At 42.1% G+C, this 20418-nt stretch overlaps 1 protein-coding gene across 5 annotated transcripts in view; it reads right to left on the bottom strand.

Annotated features, from left to right (window-relative positions):
* ZNF385B (zinc finger protein 385B) overlaps positions 1-19445 on the bottom strand; it is a 436659-nt gene extending 417214 nt beyond the window's left edge. The window contains exon 1 of one of the 5 annotated variants that reach the window (XM_067026399.1): positions 19197-19445. The gene's annotated coding sequence lies outside the window, so the exon portion shown is untranslated. The remainder of the gene's footprint in view (positions 1-19196) is intronic. The other 4 variants (XM_067026401.1, XM_067026409.1, XM_067026403.1 and 1 more) reach the window with 4 other exon arrangements.
* Positions 19446-20418: the final 973 nt, after the last annotated feature.

A 20418-nucleotide genomic window follows, 5' to 3' on the forward strand; every position in this document is an offset into this window, starting at 1 on the left:
GAAAAAGGAAGGAAAATAAAATTGATATTTTTTAAAAGGAAGGAAACCAAGGTGAAAACATCATAATTGTTCAGTTAAAGGAATGATTTGAATAAAAAGATCAAACCATTTGGCTTAATACTAGTACAAAGAAGTGAGAGGATGAAGGACAAAGAATCAATGGGACTTTCCAGGCATGTAAACATGTACAGGATGTTTAACTGTGGTCTAAAAAAAAGGTAACGCTATTTATGTCAAGCCCTATCACTCTCAGAACTTAAATAAAAATTTGATAACAAAGAGTACTCCAAATACAAATAGCATTGGGTAAAATTACAACTCTCTAATGAATGACAAAATCTGTAAACTTGAAGAACCATGTTGAAGACATATATTCCATTGTCTTTCTTTGTAACCTTGTTTTGGTGACATGTACAATATTCATATACCTGGGATATTCCTTTTTTCTTATGTCAAGAGCATAATGCTCACTACTCCAAACCACACAAGATTGATTACCTCAGATCCAATTGATTATCTCAATCCAGAAACTACCCTAACACCCATAAAGGTGGTAATATTTTAAAACTCTCATAAGAATAAACTAGGATGTCTATTGCAGAATATTTTTCCGTACATAGATGGTACGCTCTGGCAGCAACTTACTGACATAGATTCACTTAAATATGCAGCCTTATCATTTCTTCTGTGAGTCACATGATCTGATTGGGCACAATGCAATGAACTGAGGAAGGGTGAGAGAGAATACAAGGCAGGTAAGAGATTTAAAAAAAGTAATAAAGGAACCAGTGCTGCATACTGTGGCATAATATAATGCCAGCCTCAAGAGATGGAAAATCTCAGCAGTAGATGGGCTGTAGTTAGTAAAGGCAGTTGACCCAGGGTACTTCAGCCAAAACAACAATGCCATTCTACCTGTAAAGCTGAGAGCAAGCGCCACAAAAATTAATGGGGACAGGAATCAAAGATAAAGCCATCATACAAAGGGCATGTCACTTTTGCCTCTCATAAAAGAACTGTATAGATCACACGCATCATATTTTTCACATCATATTTGTAAAGATTTACAGCCCTTGTTCCATTTTCTGGGCTTACATGTACAAAGCAACATGTATACAAATGACCCTTTTCAGACGGTCACACTAGGGAACTGGCAAGATTTCACCTATTTGGTGGGATCCTAGAAACCTCCTGAGCAATGCAAGGACTAAATTATCCATTATTCCACATTTACGACTTGATATCAGGTGCCCTAGAATTCAAAGCATGTTTAAGGTGGTCCTGGATATCTTAGAACAAATGAGTCACTCTTATCTGTCCCATTCAACTATCTTGGCACTACCAAGAGTTGTCATGTCATGTGGCTGGCAGGACTTTTACAAAGTCAACTGGTTCTTTTGCAGGATGATGAAAGACAAAGAGAACAGTTCAAAGATTCTTTTCTTAGACAATATTCTCTCCAGTGACATACTTGCACATGGTAGGAACTAAATACATACTTCTATTTGACTGTGGAAAGTCATCTTCCTGGAGGAGTTAATGACTTGCCGACTAACAAAATAGTAATTAGAGCATGTTTATGTCCCAAATTTGGTGTTAATCGGTTACTTTGATGTTTACATTTTAAAGCCATATTCTTGTAAAACATCTAGAATGGCTATTTTCAGAATTTGGAATTTAGGGGGGTCTAATAACTTCAGCATCCTGAAGTCATTTCAGAGACAGAAGTACAAGATTTAATTTAAATCATTCTAATCACTCAGATGTCTAAGCAGATATGTTGTCTACTTGTCCCGTTATATTTACATATTTTTTGAGGGGACTTTGCTGATATAAGGTGGTGATATTAGAAGGAAGTTTGCCCAGGAGCCAACTTAGAAAGGCTTTAACTGAAGTAAGTATTTCACATCCTGCTTATCTATTTATATTTGTCTAAATAACCCCTCAAAATGATTGTGGGAGCAAAAAATTTTTATTTCACACATAAAATCCACCTCCAGCATGTTTTTCCCCTTTACAGATCGGCCTCTCCATGAACCCAGGGGGCCTGAGCCTGGGTCAGAAGCATGGAACAGAGACGAACTTTCAGTGGAGGAGGGAGACTACACTTCATTACTGTCCTACTCAGACTTTAATGTGCAAATGAAACACCCTCAGGTTTAAAATGGAGGCTCAGGTTCAGTAGATCTGAGGTGGGGCCTCAGATTCTGCATCTCTAACGAGTTTCCAAGTGATGCTGCTGGTCCATGGCCCAGCATAGAACAGCTGGGAGCCCACTGTCCTCAGTGAGACCCCCGTCCTGCTCTGCCACTATTGGGCTGGGTCACTTGGCACTTTTCTCAGGGCTTCAGTTTCCTTCTCTATAAAACTAGGCAAGAGATAGATAAGAAACAAGGATTTACTACATAATGCAGGGAACAATATTCAGTATCTTATGATAACCTATAACAGAATGTAATCTGGAAAAAATATGTATGTTTGTAACTGGAAAAAAAAAAGAAATAGAGGCTCTTAGCAAATTCAGGAGTTGAAGAGAAGGTGAATGAATAAATTTAGGTGAAAGCATTCTGAAAAAATGTTTAAGGAGCTCCTTGATTAACAGTCTTTAAAATCATTGAAGGACATGAAGATAACCCTTCCCACGAAACCAACAAACTAGATGCTGTTGATTCTGTCAGATTCCTGTTCCACCAAGACATTCCCTTCTTGTATTCTCCACCAAGCTGCTGCTCTAGATGCCTGTCCCTTGACCAGGCTACAGCTGTTAACCCAGCCTTCTACACAAAGTTATTTCTGAGTGACCCCTGGCCTATACCCTGCAGGGTGGCACAATCCTCTTGATAACTCTTCTTCCAAAGTTCCAGGTTCCATTAATGTAGTCTCATGACACTAAGTTGTTAAACTGTAGGGAGGAAGAGAGGACAATTTTCCATGTCTGTATAATTCATAATTTATAGAATTTTCTCTCCTAAAAGGTACCATTGCTACCTGTTGTCTTACATGACAAAAGTGAGGGTTAGTAAAAATAAACTCCTTAGCCAGTATCACAAAAATAATTAAGGGTGGAAACAGGACTGGAAATGATGTGTTTAACTCCCAGTTCAGTCTGTTTGCCTCTACTCCACCTTGGATGAAATTTTCCTAAACTCTTTGTTTTTTCCCAAGCTCCTTAAAAGTCACCTACGGCCACTCTTGGTTTTGCGGCAGCAGTTGGTGGTGGTGCCACTGAGCCAACACAATGTTGAAGAGGAGGAAAGAGATAAACACCATGGGAGCAATGGAGAGGCACCCCTCATGGGTGAAGTGGAAGGGACTGGAATGAAGAAATTTGTGGCTTTAGTGGCAGGTCACCTCACCTCTGTCCCCTCAGAAAAGACTCAGGAAAGAATAAGTGAAATACTCAGGCCTACAGGTGTCCTCCAGAGATGCTGTTATCTATTTGAATCCATTTTAAACAGAATTCCTCTTTTAAAGTATACTGCAACAGATAGGCCACCCTATAACCAGAGTAATTGCTTGCTGTGTGATTAAGAACATCTTGGATCCAGGGTCCATGATGGCACACAGCTCTAGATAGAAACCCATAAGTGGTATAGCATGCCAAGAGGTAAGATCTGGACCAAGGAGGAGGTATTATTGCACTTGAGAGGAGCCAGCCTGGATACAGACTGATTAGCCATGAAAAAGTAATCATGGGTACCAAGCAAAGAATGAATTATGGAGCTGTGTGGAGAGAAATGGGCTCAGGGAAGATTTATTACGCTCCATTTTCACTCTGCTAGCAGGCTGCACAGAGTCTTTGAGGTACAGATTTACTCAGGATGGAAATTTTACATCCAGGGATGCTATCTCAAATAATCTAATTTGGTGAGATGAGAAAATCATATCTCGTAAAACTATCATCCCTTTTCAAAAGCCCATATAAAAGTTTACAGGCTGTTGAGGTCTCTAGCCATGGCATGAGCTTCTATTATATACGATGTGGAGGCAACGAACTTAAAGATAAAATTATTTTAATAAGAAATGCTACTACTCGGTACGTGCAGTTTGTTTTTTACAGCCTGAACTTCATAAATTTTTATAAGGTGTCTCTTTATTGTCAGGCTCAGGAGCTGCTGTGTCACTGTTGCTCAGTCAACACTTTCTCAAATAAAACAATCTTGATCTGGATGTGATATTATATATGATATTAAGATAGCTGACCCCACATTTACTTCCAGTGTCTTCTCAGCAACATTCATGTCTTCTATGCAAATGTTAAAATAAATATATTCCCAATCACTGTGAAATGGGTTATTCGTTTGGCCATTATACATGTAGGAGCAGGATGCCTCAGTGGGAAGGGATCTTGACTGTCCTCTACTAATTCTAGACGGAAGAGAAATGATGTAGAGGAGCACGAAAAAACCCATGCCAAGACAACTTCTTTAGGACTTGTGTGTGGGTATCTTTCAAGGGTTGGATAGAAGAGGAAAGAGAGAGGGGAGACAATTTCCAAATAAGAGCAGTTATCATTTTTCAAGTGCTCATTATTTTTCTGGTATAGGATAAGCACTTGATATCCATTATCTCACTGAGTCCTTGCAATCCTATGAGATGGAGAATAGCATGCCCATTGTACAGGAGATGAATCTTCAGCCTGGAGATGTTTATAGTTTGCCCAAGGCCATACAGCAGGAACTCAATCTGGATATGTCAGATCACAAACACAGTTTTATTCCAATGTCACGTCTCCAAATTTTTTCTCATCAACATCATTCTGGTTTCTTGGTTATCCAGGAGAATACTGCATAGAGGAAAAGAACTTCACGAAAACTTGGAAGGGAAAAGAGATTATGAATTACAGTATATCACACCAGAATGAGCCCCTGAAAATTGCCTGGACAAACTCTTCATTTTACTGAGAAGAAACAGAAAGGTGGTCACAGGACTAGTTCTGGGTCACGTAGCTAGTTAACAGCAGAAGCAGGATTTTCTCCTCATCTTACCACTAGTGCTGCTGAAGGCAATATATCTAGTCAAGTGGAAGAAGGAGTTACACAAGAGGTGATTTTTCCCTTCTCTGATTTTTTTTTCCTGCCTCTTTCTGTTTAGTACCTTCTGCCTTTCCGCTGAAATAGAATGAATAGGATAGGTAATTAGGATGTGGTTAAGATTGGAAAGGCAGAGTCAGGAGAAGTAAGAGTATTCTGGTATTTTTCCTTTTAGGTCCTTAACTTGAGGATAAAAGTCATCCTAGGTATTTCTTTTGGGAAAGGTATGAGATGAGAGGAGTAATCAAATACTCAGTCAACAAACATTAGAATTTACTATTTTCAGAGACTCAAATAGTCATTAACTTGATGAATAAGTCTAGGGGTCTGTTCTCAAAGAGCTTACAGTCTAGTGAGAAAAATAAATCAATACAAACTGGTCATTATAATCTAATACTGCAAGCACCATGAGAGAAACACAGAAAAAGTGATATGGGAACTCGAAAAGACTATAAAGGAGTTTAGCTCAGGTATGATGGGTACTCAGGGCAGCCTATGGGAAGTCACTGACGATGACCACAGGGCTTGACCCTCATGTGAGGGGCAGGAAAACAACTGCAGAATTCTGGCTAAGAAGGGCACACAGGGATTTGTGCCTTTTGACTCTTAAATGAGATAATGTTCTAGCACATAGTAGGTTCTCAATAAATGTAATGTGCTTAAAAAGTCTTGGGGAAAAAGATGAAGTAGCTATTCTTTCACCTTTTAAGAAGTCTAGAAACATCTTTCTCCTAGCTTTTTTTCTTGTATGTTCCCCTCCTTTGCCTATAGTCAAATTATTTTATCAATAGTGTGAAGAAGGACACTGACTGTAGTGATCAACCCATTCAAGCTTCCACGCAGTGCCAGAATTCCTTCTATGTTGTTTCTGGTGGCTGGTCCTCTCATCCATTACATACTGTCACCTGGAGCAAGCATGAAACTTCAAGGCCATCGCTGGACAGTTTGAATCATTAGAAAGTTCTTTTCCATATTGAGTTGAAATCTGCCTCCCTACAATCCTGCCCACTGAGTCTGGTCATGCCTGCTGGAACTTCAGAAAAATAAATCTACTTTGTCCACATCTCATCCCTTCAAGTGTTTGCAGGCAGCTGCCACGTCTGTTCAAAGCCATCTAATCTGACACCAGCTGGTGAGGCACGTGCCTCATCCTGTTGCTAAAGGAGGTTAAAAAACAGCAGCCATGGGGGTGGGGAGACTCACAGAGATTCTGCTCTGTGCCTTTCTTCATGCTGGGCTGCTTACAGTGGCTTCAACCAGTGCTGATATCATGCTCCTAGTATCATAATAAGGCTTGACAAAAAAAAAGAAGTGGGCTAGTCTGAGAGGCCTCAGGCCTCTCAGTTGGGAAGGTGGTACCACCTTTCCAACTAAGCACAGGCCCTAGAGACTATTAAAAATCCATCCTGTGGAGGAACTCTCCAACAACCACCATTATTAGCCCAATGGAACAGTTCAGATGTTGCCTTTTAATTTTTTTCCCCTAATGTTAGAAAATAAATTGCCATGGGACCAGTAATTACCTCTGGAGGAGATCCATAAGGTCTGACATGACTATCTCCTATATGCATAATTCCCTTTCCCATCTAATTTGACTGGTGATATCATTTTCCAGGCAGGTATAACTTTTTTGCCAATCACTCACCTTCAGAAACCCCTGCTCCCTTCAGCTTTCAGTGAGCCTTCCTTATCGTTGAGGAAAGAAGTTGACATCTAAGAGGGCTGAGTCAGGCTGTACGTAGGGTTCCATCATGACCTGACCTTGAAATGAGGGGATGTTAAACCATTGACTCTTACGCCACCTTACCCTCAATCACTCTCTGAGGTTTTACAGATTAAAAATGGGCTATTTGCCACAGCTTACCCTTCCCCCCTCCCCATATCCTCAAGTCCATTCTCTAGTAGGCCTGTGTCTTTATTCCTATCTTACCTCTAGATTCTTCATGACCATTTTTTTTTTTTTTTTAGATTCCGTATATATGCGTTAGCATACGGTATTTGTTTTTCTCTTTCTGACTTACTTCACTCTGTATGACAGACTCTAGGTGGTTTGTGACCACCTAGAGGGGTGGGACAGGGAGGGTGAGAGGGAGGGAGATGCAAGATGGGAGAGATATGGGAACATATGTATATGTATAACTGATTCACTTTGCTGTAAAGCAGAAACTAACATACCATTGTAAAGCAATTATACTCCAATAAAGATGTTAAAAAAATGGGTTATTTAACAAGAGAACACTATTGCTGGCTTTTAAAATAATCAATGATAGAGTTGTTCATAATATTATACCTAATCATTTTTGATGCCACTTTTGTTCATTATTTTATATAGCAACACTAAAGCATCCTATAATTTGCATTTTTAAATGGGTCTATTGAGGTCACACCCTGAAGACTTAAAACTGTTACCCATACACAATAAACAATTTTTCTGTCTATAATTCTTGATAACTCAGAAACATGATCTCAAGGAATCAAATAATTCTAAAGACCAGGTTGCCTTTTCCCCATGCTAGCCAAGAGTACATAATACTGTTTCCTTTCCAATGCAATATAAGAGGAAGACAATAGATCTGAGAGCCTCTGAAATTCTCGATAAATTTAAACCTTGCTTATGTAAGCTACATACAGGGAGGCAAGAAAGACTTCAAGGATTTGAAAGGGCTTACAGGTGTCCCTCTGCCAGGACAGCAGCAGTTTGAACACGTGCCATCACATCTACACATTTGGCATAGTTATTTGGGCCTCTACTTGGCAGCTGTGGAAACGGGAAGACAAGAACAGACCAGAGAGCAAGGAGCCTGTGTTTCCCACCAGAAAACCACAGGACAGGAGAAGTAGCTGTTCCCTGGAGGTAAAAAGGGAGAGGTCTGGAGATGTGGGAGGGGAGAGACACTGCTGATATTCAGTAGTCATGGTGGTCTCTGTACCAGCCATATGACCACTGCAGTCAAGGTGGTTACCAGAACTACTGGGGGTTGTCTGAAGCTCCATAGATCAGTGGCTAGAGAACTCCATCAAGGCATAATCACCATCTGAGGAACCAGGGGGAAATTCTGACTCCAAGACCTTACCTCCCACAATTTCCTTTTATATTTTGTAGGGTGAGATTTGGGCCCTGGAAATTGAATATTACATGTGAGCTCACAGGGATACTGAGGCAGGTGGCCAGTGGTCCACGTTATCATGGAGAATCACAGTGGATGAAAACCTGTGGGTAAAGGCCAGTGGGTAGTCAGTGAGGGAACACAGTCTGGTTCTCTAGAATTCACACATGACAGACTCCACATGGATGGCTCAGAGCAGTGGTTAATACAGCATGGAGGGACAGAGCTGTGCATATTTCACTGGACTTTACCTAGAACCACAGTAATTCTGATATGCAACCCAGGTTGAAACTAGTGCTACTCTACAAAACTAGTACTATTTCCAAGTGTGGTCTGTGAATCAACTGTGATTCTTTTTTTTTTTTTAACATCTTTATTGGAGTATAACTGTTAACTGTGATTCTTATAAAATCTTTAGGTAAAAGATTTAGATTCCTGGAGTTTGGGATTAACATGTATACACTACTATATATTGTATAAAATAGGTAAACAACAAGGATCAACTGTATAACACAGAGAATAATACTCAATATCTTGTAAAAGAATATATATATGTGTATATATATACACACACACACACATATATATATAAATAACTGAATCACTTTGCTGTACACTTGAAACTAATACAACATTGTAAATCAACTATACTTCAATAAAAAAACTTTGGATTCCTGGATCCTACCTCAGACTGCTGAGTCAGAAACTTCAAGGATGAATTCCAGCAATCTGCATTTTTTGCAAGCTCTCCAGGGATTCTTTCACAAATACAGAATCACTGTATGAGAGAGGTCTTAGGACCAGCCTGGTGGCCACATGTAAGGGACACAAGGAGAAGGTTATGCAAAAGAGGAACAAGGCTAAGATTTTACCTTCTATACTGAGTTTTGACACATCACTGTGTAAGTGAGACTGATCACTAAGAACCATACATGTAGTAATTAGGTATATATGGACTTGAACTCTATCGTAATCTTATATGTAGTTCACCAGTTAGGTATTTTTTTTTTGCTAATTATTTAGTTGTCTAAATTCCAACACAGAGAATCCAATTCAGGTGTTAAAATAAATGCCTGTGAACCCAGGAGGATCCAGGTGACTATTCAACTATGACTCAGGTGCCTGAGAAGAGACTGTCCTTGAATGAGTCCACCCTGGTTACACAGACCCTGGTTAAATAAGCTGGCTCCTATACCTGGATCACACTCTGATTTGGGTCACTTCCAAACATTGCAGGTTTACACATGCGTACAGAGTTCACAAAGCACATTTATGCAGAAGCTAAGCTTTGAACCACTTGGTCTTTCCAAAAATTCAAAGCCCAGGTTATATATTTTGCTATTAAAAATTTGCCTGTGCTTCATGTGGTTACATGTTTTCAAGAGTTCTTATAGTGCTTACAATTCCACCTCTATTCTCCCTTCCATTTCATTGTTCTCCTAAAGTTAACAAGGAAAGGTAAACAAGTAAACAAAGATATATATGGTTTAAAAATAAGAAAGTTTCAAACAGAAGCCTCAAAAGTCAGAGTTGCAAAAATTCTCTTGGCAAAGAAATCAGTGTATCTATGAGGTATTTGATATTAATTATTATTTGATATTAATTATTAATTATAGTAATGGCTACCTTTATGAGCACTGTAGGACTTCATGTAGTTTTGTAGCCAAGAACTTTGCTAAGTATGTTATGTGTATTATCTCATTTAACCTGACAACAATCCCATTAAAGTTTCTCTCACTGTCTCTTAGACTTGGGAAACTAAGGCACAGAGAGGTTGATTAACTTGGTCAAAGTCACACAGCTAGTGCATGGAGGAGCTGGAATTTGCATCCACAAAGACACCAGAGCCTGAACTCAACCACTAGGCTATACAATTTCCCATCTTCAATACTGCAACACATGCAGGAAATGAGATGCATTTAATCATTAGCATCTCCAGATATTATGTAAGACCATGTACAATGACCAACTGATTGAAGTAAAAATAATTCATATATATAAAATCAAAATGCCTGTGCTTATATATAGGTATGTTTATTTGTATACAAATAATAGCATTTTATGCTATTCTTATTCTCAGCATCATAATTTTCATGACATATAAGGTAATACCTCACCTCAAGTATGTGAGGGAAAGTTTTCCCACCTCTAAATTATCAAATCAAAGGACATCACAGAGTCCACCCAATTTCTATGTGAAGTTTAAATTCAAGTGTTAATATCAGAAGTTTTCCACCTTATTTTTAATGTTTAACTTTCCTAGGCTCAGATTTTAAATATCCTAGATTCTATAGGTCTCACTTTTCTAATTTATCTAAGAGGATACTGCACAAAAATCCCTTTTAACCCTAAAGACACAATGACTTACTTTGACTGAACAGTAGTCATTTCTATATCCCTAACTAATATTTCACAGAAATAGCAATCTATTAAGCCTGAGATGAATTAAAATCTGAACTCTGATTCATGAACAGTATAAGCTGACCAAGAGTCCAGGCCTCTAGACTCTGAATATCATACGTAATAGGTTAACCATCAGACCAACCACTTTAACGAATACATATCAAAAATCACAGCTCTCTATAGAATTTTACACAATTTTTTTTTTTTTTTTTTTGCGGTATGCGGGCCTCTCACTGTTGTGGCCTCTCCGGTTGCGGAGCACAGGCTCCGGACGCGCGGGCCCAGCGGCCACAGCAGCCACAGCTCACGGGCCCGGCAGCTCCGCAGCATGTGGGATCTTCCCGTACCGGAGCACGAACCCGCGTCCCCTGCATCAGCAGGCGGACTCTCAACCACTGCGCCACCAAGGAAGCCCGATTTTACACAATTTTAACATGAGTATATTAAAGCAAAGATTTTAAAGAATTAGCTGATCATTTCTCACAATGGGCCTTTCCCTAGTGTAGCTCAAAAGTTCTTTTTAAAATTTCATAGTATCTTAATTGTGTTATTTTTAAAAGTACAATAACAATATGGAAAATAAACATTAGTGAAGACTTAACTGAAAAATACTCTTCCTGATCAAAAAGTATATAATGCAGAAATAAAACATTTTATTCCAAGCGAAAAAGATGAGAAATAGTACGCATCCGCAGCTCCTTCCGTTGCAAAGTCAATCAGCGTAACAACCCCTGATATTCACGATTGGTTCCCTACACCAGGCCCACTGGAATTATTGAACACCTCTTTTATTTATTACCAGATGTGTCCAGAAAAAGGGGGGATGTGGGTTCTCAGTTAATATTGGTTATGTTCATTTATCCAATCTTAGATTTGCTGAGAGCATAACAGCATAATAGCTATTCCAGAATCTCAGCCAAAAGGAGAAGAAAAAGTTGACTAGCTTTAGCCTGCATAGGAAAGGATCTCTCTGTGTATGCTTTTTTTTATTTTAAATTCATTTCCCATTATAAACTGAGAAATGTAAATGCTTAGCACATTCATATTTATTTCCAAAATAAAATGCTCCCTTAGACTCATGAATTTCAATCTTTTCTACTTGTTGATGATAGAACTGTCTTTATGAAAGAGCTAAACCATTTTTCATGAAGTTGGTATAAAAGCCTGGTCATCTTTTTGTAACAGTTTATATGTATTTTAATTCGTCTCTGGTATTTATGAGATCATAGAGTTGATGTAGCACCAGATGGATCAAAAATAAGAGAGTGATTTGTTTTTATTAATATATATGCCTTCTGTATTTTTCCCACTGACTTCTGAAAAATATGTTCATAAATTTCCTTTCAAAGTGATTATACTGTGCTGAAAATCTTTTCCTTTCTTTTTTTTTTTTTTTTGCGGTGCGCGGGCCTCTCACTGTTGTGGAGCACAGGCTCCGGACGCGCAGGCTCAGCAGCCACGGCTCACGGGCCCAGCCGCTCCGCGGTATGTGGGATCTTCCCGCACCGGGGCATGAACCCACGTCCCCTGCATCGGCAGGTGGACTCTCAACCACTGCGCCACCAGGGAAGCCCAATTTTACACAATTTTAATATGAGTATATTAAAGCAAAGACTTTAAAGAATTAGCTGATCATCTCTCACAACAGGCCTTTCCCTAGTATAGCTCAAAAGTTCCTTTTAAAATTTCATAGTATCTTAATTGTGGTTTTTTTGTTGTTGTTTTTTGCGGTACGCTGGCCTCTCACTGCTGTGCCCTCTCCCGTTGCAGAGCACAGGCTCCGGACGCGCAGGCTCAGCGGCCATGGCTCACGGAGCCAGCTGCTCCGCGGCATGTGGGATCTTCCCGGACCGGGGCACGAACCCGTATCCCCTGCATAGGCAGGCGGACTCTCAACCACTGCGCCACCAGGGAAGCCCAATTGTGTTATTTTTAAAAGTACAATAACAATATGGAAAATAAACATTAATGAAGACTTAACTGAAAAATACTCTTCCTGATCAAAAAGTATATAATGCAGAAATAAAACATTTTATTCCAAGCGAAAAAGATGAGAAATAGTACCCATCCGCAGCTCTTTCCGTTGCAAAGTCAATCAGCGTAACAACCCCTGATATTCATGATTGGTTCCCTACACCAGGCCCACTGGAATTATTGAACACCTCTTTTATTTATTATCAGATGTGTCCAGAAAAAAGGGGGATGTGGGTTCTCAGTTAATATTGGTTATGTTCATTTATCCAATCTTAGATTTGCTGAGAGCATAACAGCATAATAGCTATTCCAGAATCTCAGCCAAAAGGAGAAGAAAAAGTTGACTAGCTTTAGCCTGCATAGGAAAGGATCTCTCTGTGTATGCTTTTTTTATTTTAAATTCATTTCCCATTATAAACTGAGAAATGTAAATGCTTAGCACATTCATATTTATTTCCAAAATAAAATGCTCCCTTAGACTCATGAATTTCAATCCTTTCTACTTGTTGATGATAGAACTGTCTTTATGAAAGAGCTAAGTCATTTTTCATGAAGTTGGTATAAAAGCCTGGTCATCATTTTGTAACAGTTTATATGTATTTTAATTCATCTCTGGTATTTATGAGATCCTAGAGTTGATGTGGCACCAGATGGATCAAAAATAAGAGAGTGATTTGTTTTTATTAATATATATGCCTTCTGTATTTTTCCCACTGACTTCTGAAAAATATGTTCATAAATTTCCTTTCAAAGTGATTATACTGTGCTGAAAATCTTACTGTTGTGGCCTCTCCCGTTGCGGAGCACAGGCTCCGGACGCGCAGGCCCAGCGGCCACGGCTCACAGGCCCAGCCGCTCCGCAGCATGTGGGATCTTTCCGGACCGGGGCACAAACCCGTGTCCCCTGCATCGACAGGCAGACTCTCAACCACTGCGCCACCAGGGAAGCCCTGTGCTGAAAATCTTAAAGCTGAACAGGGGGTAAAAGTGTTAACTGCCAAGGCAAGATGACTCTTTAGTGAGTCTACAGATATAAAATGTAATAGAATAACTGTCACGATAAATGGCCAAAAGGCACACAGCACTACATCTCTGGCTCTCACATATTCCTCATAACAACCAAGTCAACCCACTTCACAGATAAAGAAATCAAGGCCCTAAGATGTTACGTAATATCCTCAGCTCTCAAAGCTGGTGAGGAACAAAGCCAGGGTTTGACTCAGCACAATGTTATGTTCCTGAGCACCACTCCACACTGCCTTCACAGGTCAGATCCTGTAGTTCTCCACCCAGGCTGCAGATTGGAATCACCTGGGGAGATTACAAAAAATACTGATAAAGTAAATCCTTCCCATGAGATGGGCTAGGAATGCCACTATTGTTTTTCAAAGACGCCTGACATGACTGTAGTGTGAATCCATGGTTGAAAACAACTGGATTAGCGAATGCCAAGGAATAGTTATTTTCTTAAGAAATGTGAGTCTCTCTGAGTAGGGAGAGAACAACACAAGTTCAAATTGTTTATTTGGAACAGAAACACTAGATGGGAGCACGTACCAACACCAGCATCATCAGAATATCCTTGTTTCCTCCCCCAGCCTGCTCCTTCCGTCCCATGTGAGGGTCCCACATGGCATCTGGTGCTGAAGCAGACCCAGGAAGCTGTGTAACCCACCCCCTCCATCCACAAGTGAAGAGTCCAGAGAAGAAACAGCTTTGCCCAACGTCTCATACAAGCAGCAAAGGCAGACGAGAGCTGGAGTCTCCCGCACCCTGTTTCAGTGCTCCTTTCACAGAAAAAAATTTGGAAGCAGTAGGAAAACAGTTGGGGCAGGGAGTCAGCCAAGGTATCCAAAGAGAATTTCAAGAACCAGAGAGAGCAAGGGAAAGAAAAAAATTGTAGCGGACTGAGAAAGGAGAACAGGCACAATCTGAAAATAATGGGAAAATGAGAGGAAACATAATAAAGCAAAAGAACTGGCCAGGAAAATAATAAAATGGGGAGAACTGGCCATCATAATACTTTATCAACAAAAGAAAAGGAAAATACAAGAGAATAATGGCACCTTCCATTCAGCTTTGGGAAGCATGGTGAGGCCTAAAGTACTTTCAACATAATGTGATATAGAAGCAAACACTAACTGTAGGAAAATCACCTGACAGAGAGGCAGGGGTTGCCAGAAACTCCCAAACCTGGGAAGCATCACCTACTACCTTGCTACTCAAAGTAGTTCGAGGATCAACTCTGACAACATCAGCTGGGAACGTGTTAGAAATGCAGTCTCTCTGGCCTGTGCCAGATCTGCCGAACCAGAATCTGCATTTTAATTAGATCCCTGCATGATTTAGATGCATATTCAAGTTTGCCATGCACTGGCTCTACTATAAGAACCAAATTGAGGGGTAAAAATACCAACAACTATTACAGGCAGAAGGTGGGACTAAGGAACTAAGTAGATGTCAATCTGCCTAATTAAATTATTTGTGGCGGTCCTATGAGAAGCCAGGCCCTGAGCTGGGTTTTTCAGGAAATGAAGGCCTGAGGCTAGGCATGGTTGGCCCCAAAGCACATATACATGAGGAATACCATGACTTGTGCTCCAAGGGGAGGTCAAGCAAAATGCAACCGGGTTTGGAAGAGTAGAAGCTAAAGTTTAGAGGGAGATCAGGAAGGATGCAGCAATTTCACTGACTCTCTGACAGGTGGAAACAGGCATGGGGAAGTGGGAGGGTCTGTTCCAGGCAGAGAAACAGCACAAGCAAAGATGCAGAACTCAGAAGACTGCTTTGTATTGAGGGAGCACTGCCTTCACCCTAGAGCAGTGGTTCTCAAATTACTTCAAGTAGACTCATGACTCTGTGTGATGATGCCTTAGAGACTAAGGGTAGGAAAGGGAGGCGAATGGGATTACCGGGGCCCCATTTCAACCACATAAGACTACATTTTAACAGCGGATTCCACCACTGAAAAATAAAATTTGAAGCATATCACTGAGCCAATACACAAGGTGCTTCTAAAATTATTTCCTAAAGCTGTGCTTGGCATGTGGTAGGTACTCCAATATCCATCGAATAAATTAATAAATCAATGAATGAATAATGAATGAATGAGTAAATCTATGAGATCAAAGTAAACAATGTAGAGCTACTTTGGGGCTGGACTGCAAAGGGTCTGAAATGTCAGAGGAGAGGTTTATATGTCATTAGGTAGGGCACTGGGGAAAAGTTTATTAGCCAGTGACTGAGCTTGGCTCTGCATTAAGGATCTTATTCTGGGGCTTCCCTGGTGGCACAGTGATTGAGAATCTGCCTGCCGATGCAGGGGACACGGGTTCGTGCCCCGGTCCGGGAAGATCCCACATGCCGCGGAGCGGCTGGGCCCATGAGCCATGGGCGCTGAACCTGCGTGTCCGGAACCTGTGCTCCGAAATTGTCAAAGACTGACCACCTGAAGGTGTTCTAGGCCCGGGGTGTTTCACAGGTGAATGCTATTTTAAAAAAAAAGGTTTTAATACTGTTAAAAAAAAAAAAAGGGATCTTATTCTGCACACCAAGTGTAAAATAGATTAAAATGAGAGAGGCTGGAGATGGTAAACTAGTCAGGAAGACATCATGGTAGTCTCTAGAAAGAGATAAGAAGAGTCTGAGCAAAGACAGTCACCGTGGCAATAAAAAAGTAGAGAAGCCAGCATGGTGAGGCATTGTGCAGATGGAGTCCATAGGATTTGTCTGTGAATTATGTGTGGGAAGCAAATATATTGGAAAGATTCTGGGTGACTGTGTGAAATAGAGAAATTGACAAAGTCACCTTTGTTCATGCAAGGAGAAAGATGTTGATTAGAGTTTAGACCCGTTAGATTTGAAACACCTGAGAGTACTATAAAGTCATCTCGTAGGTAGTTCAAATGTCAATATGAAATTTAGGAAAGTGGAAATAATCTAGCACTAATAAGAGGACACCACTGAATAAAAAGTCACATGCAAAAGAGCAAAAAGGAGGTCATCTATACAGCAACGAAGATCAAGAAAAATCTGCAGAATAAAAAAAGAAGAAGAAAAAAGAAAAGGGAGGATACAAAGACCATATTGAGACACAGGGAGAACAGAGACAGGAGTCAGGGAGGTGGTAAAATACAGTGAAACGGTGGGGTAGGAGAGGAGGGGTCACAGTAAAGACCCAGAAGCAAATAAAAGGCAGTGGGAAACTGGGACAAACGCTCATTGTCCTTTAGATCTTCGAAGACACAGGATTTTATAGGCACAGCAGAAAGCCAATTTTGCTCTTTATTTCTGTGAACAAAGATTTTCGCAAATAAAGCAGTTGTTCCTGTGAGAAGTAAACTCATTGCTCGGATTTTTTTTTAATATAAATTGTTCCTGTTAAAAATTAAGCAATGATATCTTCAAACTCAGCTGGAAGGAAAAAATCTAAAGTGGGGAAGGCAGTCCAAGGATTTAAGATTCTTGTCTCTTCCATGGTGGGAGCTCTACACAGCATTATCTATGCAGATATTTCACCTTTTGGAATTGTGTTCGTTTTGCAGGACTTGTTGGTTTTCTTTTCTATGAGCCAGGTCACCAGCCTGATAAAAAGAATGCTGAGAACACCTGATATACTTTGATAGATCCTCACACAATAGTTGCACTTTATAAAGTTACACTCCAACTGCTGACAGGTCTCACTAATTGGCCATGTTTGGGTGACAAGTACTAGCGACAGTTCCTTCTCTGGTTTGACTGTAAAGGAGACACCTCCCTTTGTTTCCTTTCTGCCTCAGTTCAAGGATACATTGAGTTCACTATTCTTTTTTTTTTTTTTTGCTATGTGACTGTATATTGGTAAAATGCTATAAAATATCAACATTATTTTCTTTAATGTAGATGCTATTTAGTGGTTATTAAATTTATTTAAAGAGATCATTACTTACGTAATGTAAAATAATACAATGCAAATGAAGTACATAAGGAATTGTACTGCAAAACATTTATATCACTAGGATGATTCCAGAGAGGACAGTAATTTCTCCTTTGTTAGAATTCACCTCCTCAAAAGTATTTTACTACACATGCATACAAGAGAGGTCAAGGAGATCTACAAGAATAGCTATTTGATTTGTGGTTTTCATTCCAAGCTTCCTCCAATCACTTTTGGAAATGAGTAGGAGTGTAAATTATAAATCTACAAATACTTGATTTATGGGAATATAAAATTTGAACTACAACCAACACTTTGCCCAAATAAACATTTTTTCCACCTTAAAAACCTCACATAACAACAGAACTTGCAATGCATATTTGCATTCTAAGGGTGTTTATCTTAGAATCTTGCCTTAAACCCCTTGTTTAAGACAAGGGGTGGCACATATACTCATTGCACATATGGCATCAAAATAAGATGAAAGGACTCTGGAAACCCGAGAAATGGGGCCCTGAAATATTTAAGGGCGCTCTTTCCAGCCAAAACCTTTAACTTTATCTAAGACATAGCTTACTGACTTTGTGAAAAGCCTTCTTCTTAATTTGACAAATCATTTTTTTTTTTTACAGCTTCATGCACTGTTCTGAAGATGCCAGTTTCTAAGCTTTAGGCTGGGCCCTGTAACACAAATGTTTTATTTCTTCTGTTTGAGCATCTTTTACTACATCTTAACAAAGTTTGCATTCACCTTGGTGTGATGCTCTTGAGCAAAGCAAAACCAAAGGGAACTGCAAACCACAGCTCTGCATGAAAATGAAAATGAAGATGGGTTTCCCTAATGCAAGAACTTTTAAAAGCATTCCAAAACTGTGTTTATTTTGTACTCGTGGGGGTAGGGGGCTTGAAGGCGATTTATTTTCCTTAAAGGACCACAGCATTCCCCCCCCCCCCGCTCCCCAAGGGTCACCATAAAAACTGTATGTCCTTTAGAGGCTGTGAAAGCATTCGGGGAAACATCGTCCTACCAGCGCTCCCTTCTCCCCAAGGGCCCCCGCAAATAACAGTGGCGAAGCAGATGGTCCTCCCCTCCCCTCCCCTTCTCCCGCAGTCCCACAGTGTCCTCCCATCCCGCGATGACACCTTCACCCAGCGCTTAGTAACCGAGCCTCCCACCCAACCCCTAGAGCTCCCAGCAAGTGCAAACTTTGGGGACCTTCTCTCTGTCTCACCGCCCCCATTTCACCTTCATTCAGCTGTAGAACTCTCTCGGGATCCCAAGCTTCGATTGCTATCTTCCTCCCACTCCTCTGCCCCAAACTACCCATTTCCCTGTATTGAAGGGAGAGACGTCCAGCCCCAAACGTCCCAGCCCAGGTGGCGGAGGCACTGCGGCTAACCACAGACGGGTACTGTCCTCGTCCTCTGCCCTTCTCCATCCTCTCCTCCGTTTGGGAGAATCGGAGCCCGGGAGCCCACACTGGGGACGCCTCCACTCCTCGCTTCCACGACCTAGTCTTAACTCCAGCGGCTCAAGGGAGCCTCAGCCCACAGGCCGGGCAAGCGGCGGCCGGGAGTCCTCCTCTACAAGTGGGACCGCGGGACAAAGTGCAAACTCTATCTGAAGGGGGGCTCCCGGCGGCCCTTCCCTCGGGCAGCGCGCCCAGGTGCGGCTCGTCCCGTGGAGGCGGACGGGGGCCCGCGGGAAAGAGGCGCCCGTTCCAGAGGCGCCGGGCTGGGCCGGGCCGGGCGCCCGGAGCTTACCTCGGCGCGCGGGCAGCCGGCGCGTGGGGCAGTGGCTCCTCCAGCCGGGAAGCTGTTGCTCGCGTTCGCGCGGCGGCGGCGGTCCCGCCGGGGCTGCGCTGGGGCTTCGCGCAGACGCTCTCCCGCGGTCTGCGGCAGCCCGGGCGGTGGCGGCGGCGGCGCTGGCGACAGCTCGGCGCGGCGGCGGAACTGTCCAACTCCGGCGGGCGCGGGGCTGAGGCTCCCGCCGCGACCCGGGCACTGAGCGCCTGCGCGCCCTGCCTCGCTCAGGTGAGGGGCGTGTGTCCGGAGCCCGCGGGGCGCGCCCGGCCCGGGCTGCGCTCGGGCCTGGCCCGGCAGCCTCCCGGCGTCCGGCCTGGCCGCGGACCCCCGGGGTCGGACCCGCCAACGCCTCTCCCGTGCGCCGAAGCTGGCGACGGTTCACCAAGCAGAGACTTGCGAGGCACACACTCTGGGACGAATGAGGCGGGACCGTTTGGGGGCTCGTTGACACTGCGGAGTCTCCCGCAGCATCTCCGCCTTTAAATCCCGCCTTTCCAGGCGTGCGCGCACCGCGAGGGAGAGGAGACTCCGTCCGGACCAGGGGGTCCTCGCAGTCCTCGGCCTCGGGGCCCCGGTTACTGAAAAAATTCTTGGCAACCGCAGAGGTCCCAAAGCCGGGATGCTCAGCGGCGCGGCAGGGCGGATCTTTCAAATATTAGTCAAGCCAGAGTGAAACTCTTCTTGGAGATGGTCAGAACAACTGTTTGTTTTTCTTCTTTGACCTGCCCTCGGCTCCAAGACCACACCAAGCAGCCTCTGCGTTTTTGGCGGAGCCGGGAAGGCCCGCAGCGCTGAAGGCATCGCAGCCTCGCCGCGGATCGAAAGGGCTCTTGGATGGGGGGGGGGGGGGGGGGGGGTGCTCCTGCTCCTGCTCCTGCTCCTGCTCCTGCTCCTCTGGATTTCTTTTCCGTGCTTATTTAAGTTTTCAAAACTAAAACATGTCATCGGTTCCCCTGATGTAGGGCATCTTGAGAAAATAATGCAAACATAGCCAAAATGCTGGGTTCTGAAAGGGAGAGCGCTTGGAAAGAAAACATTTAAGGGGATAGGAAAAATAATTTTAGAAAGAGCAATTTTCTGAGATTATTTGGCTGGAGAAGTTCAAGAGTAATAAATGACAAGAGAGCTGTGTTTTACAACAGAGATTTTTTTTTTTGACCAGATGATTTTAAAATATTAT

Source organism: Kogia breviceps, chromosome 2 (genome assembly GCF_026419965.1).
Source record: "Kogia breviceps isolate mKogBre1 chromosome 2, mKogBre1 haplotype 1, whole genome shotgun sequence".
NCBI classification, from domain to species: domain Eukaryota; kingdom Metazoa; phylum Chordata; class Mammalia; order Artiodactyla; family Physeteridae; genus Kogia; species Kogia breviceps.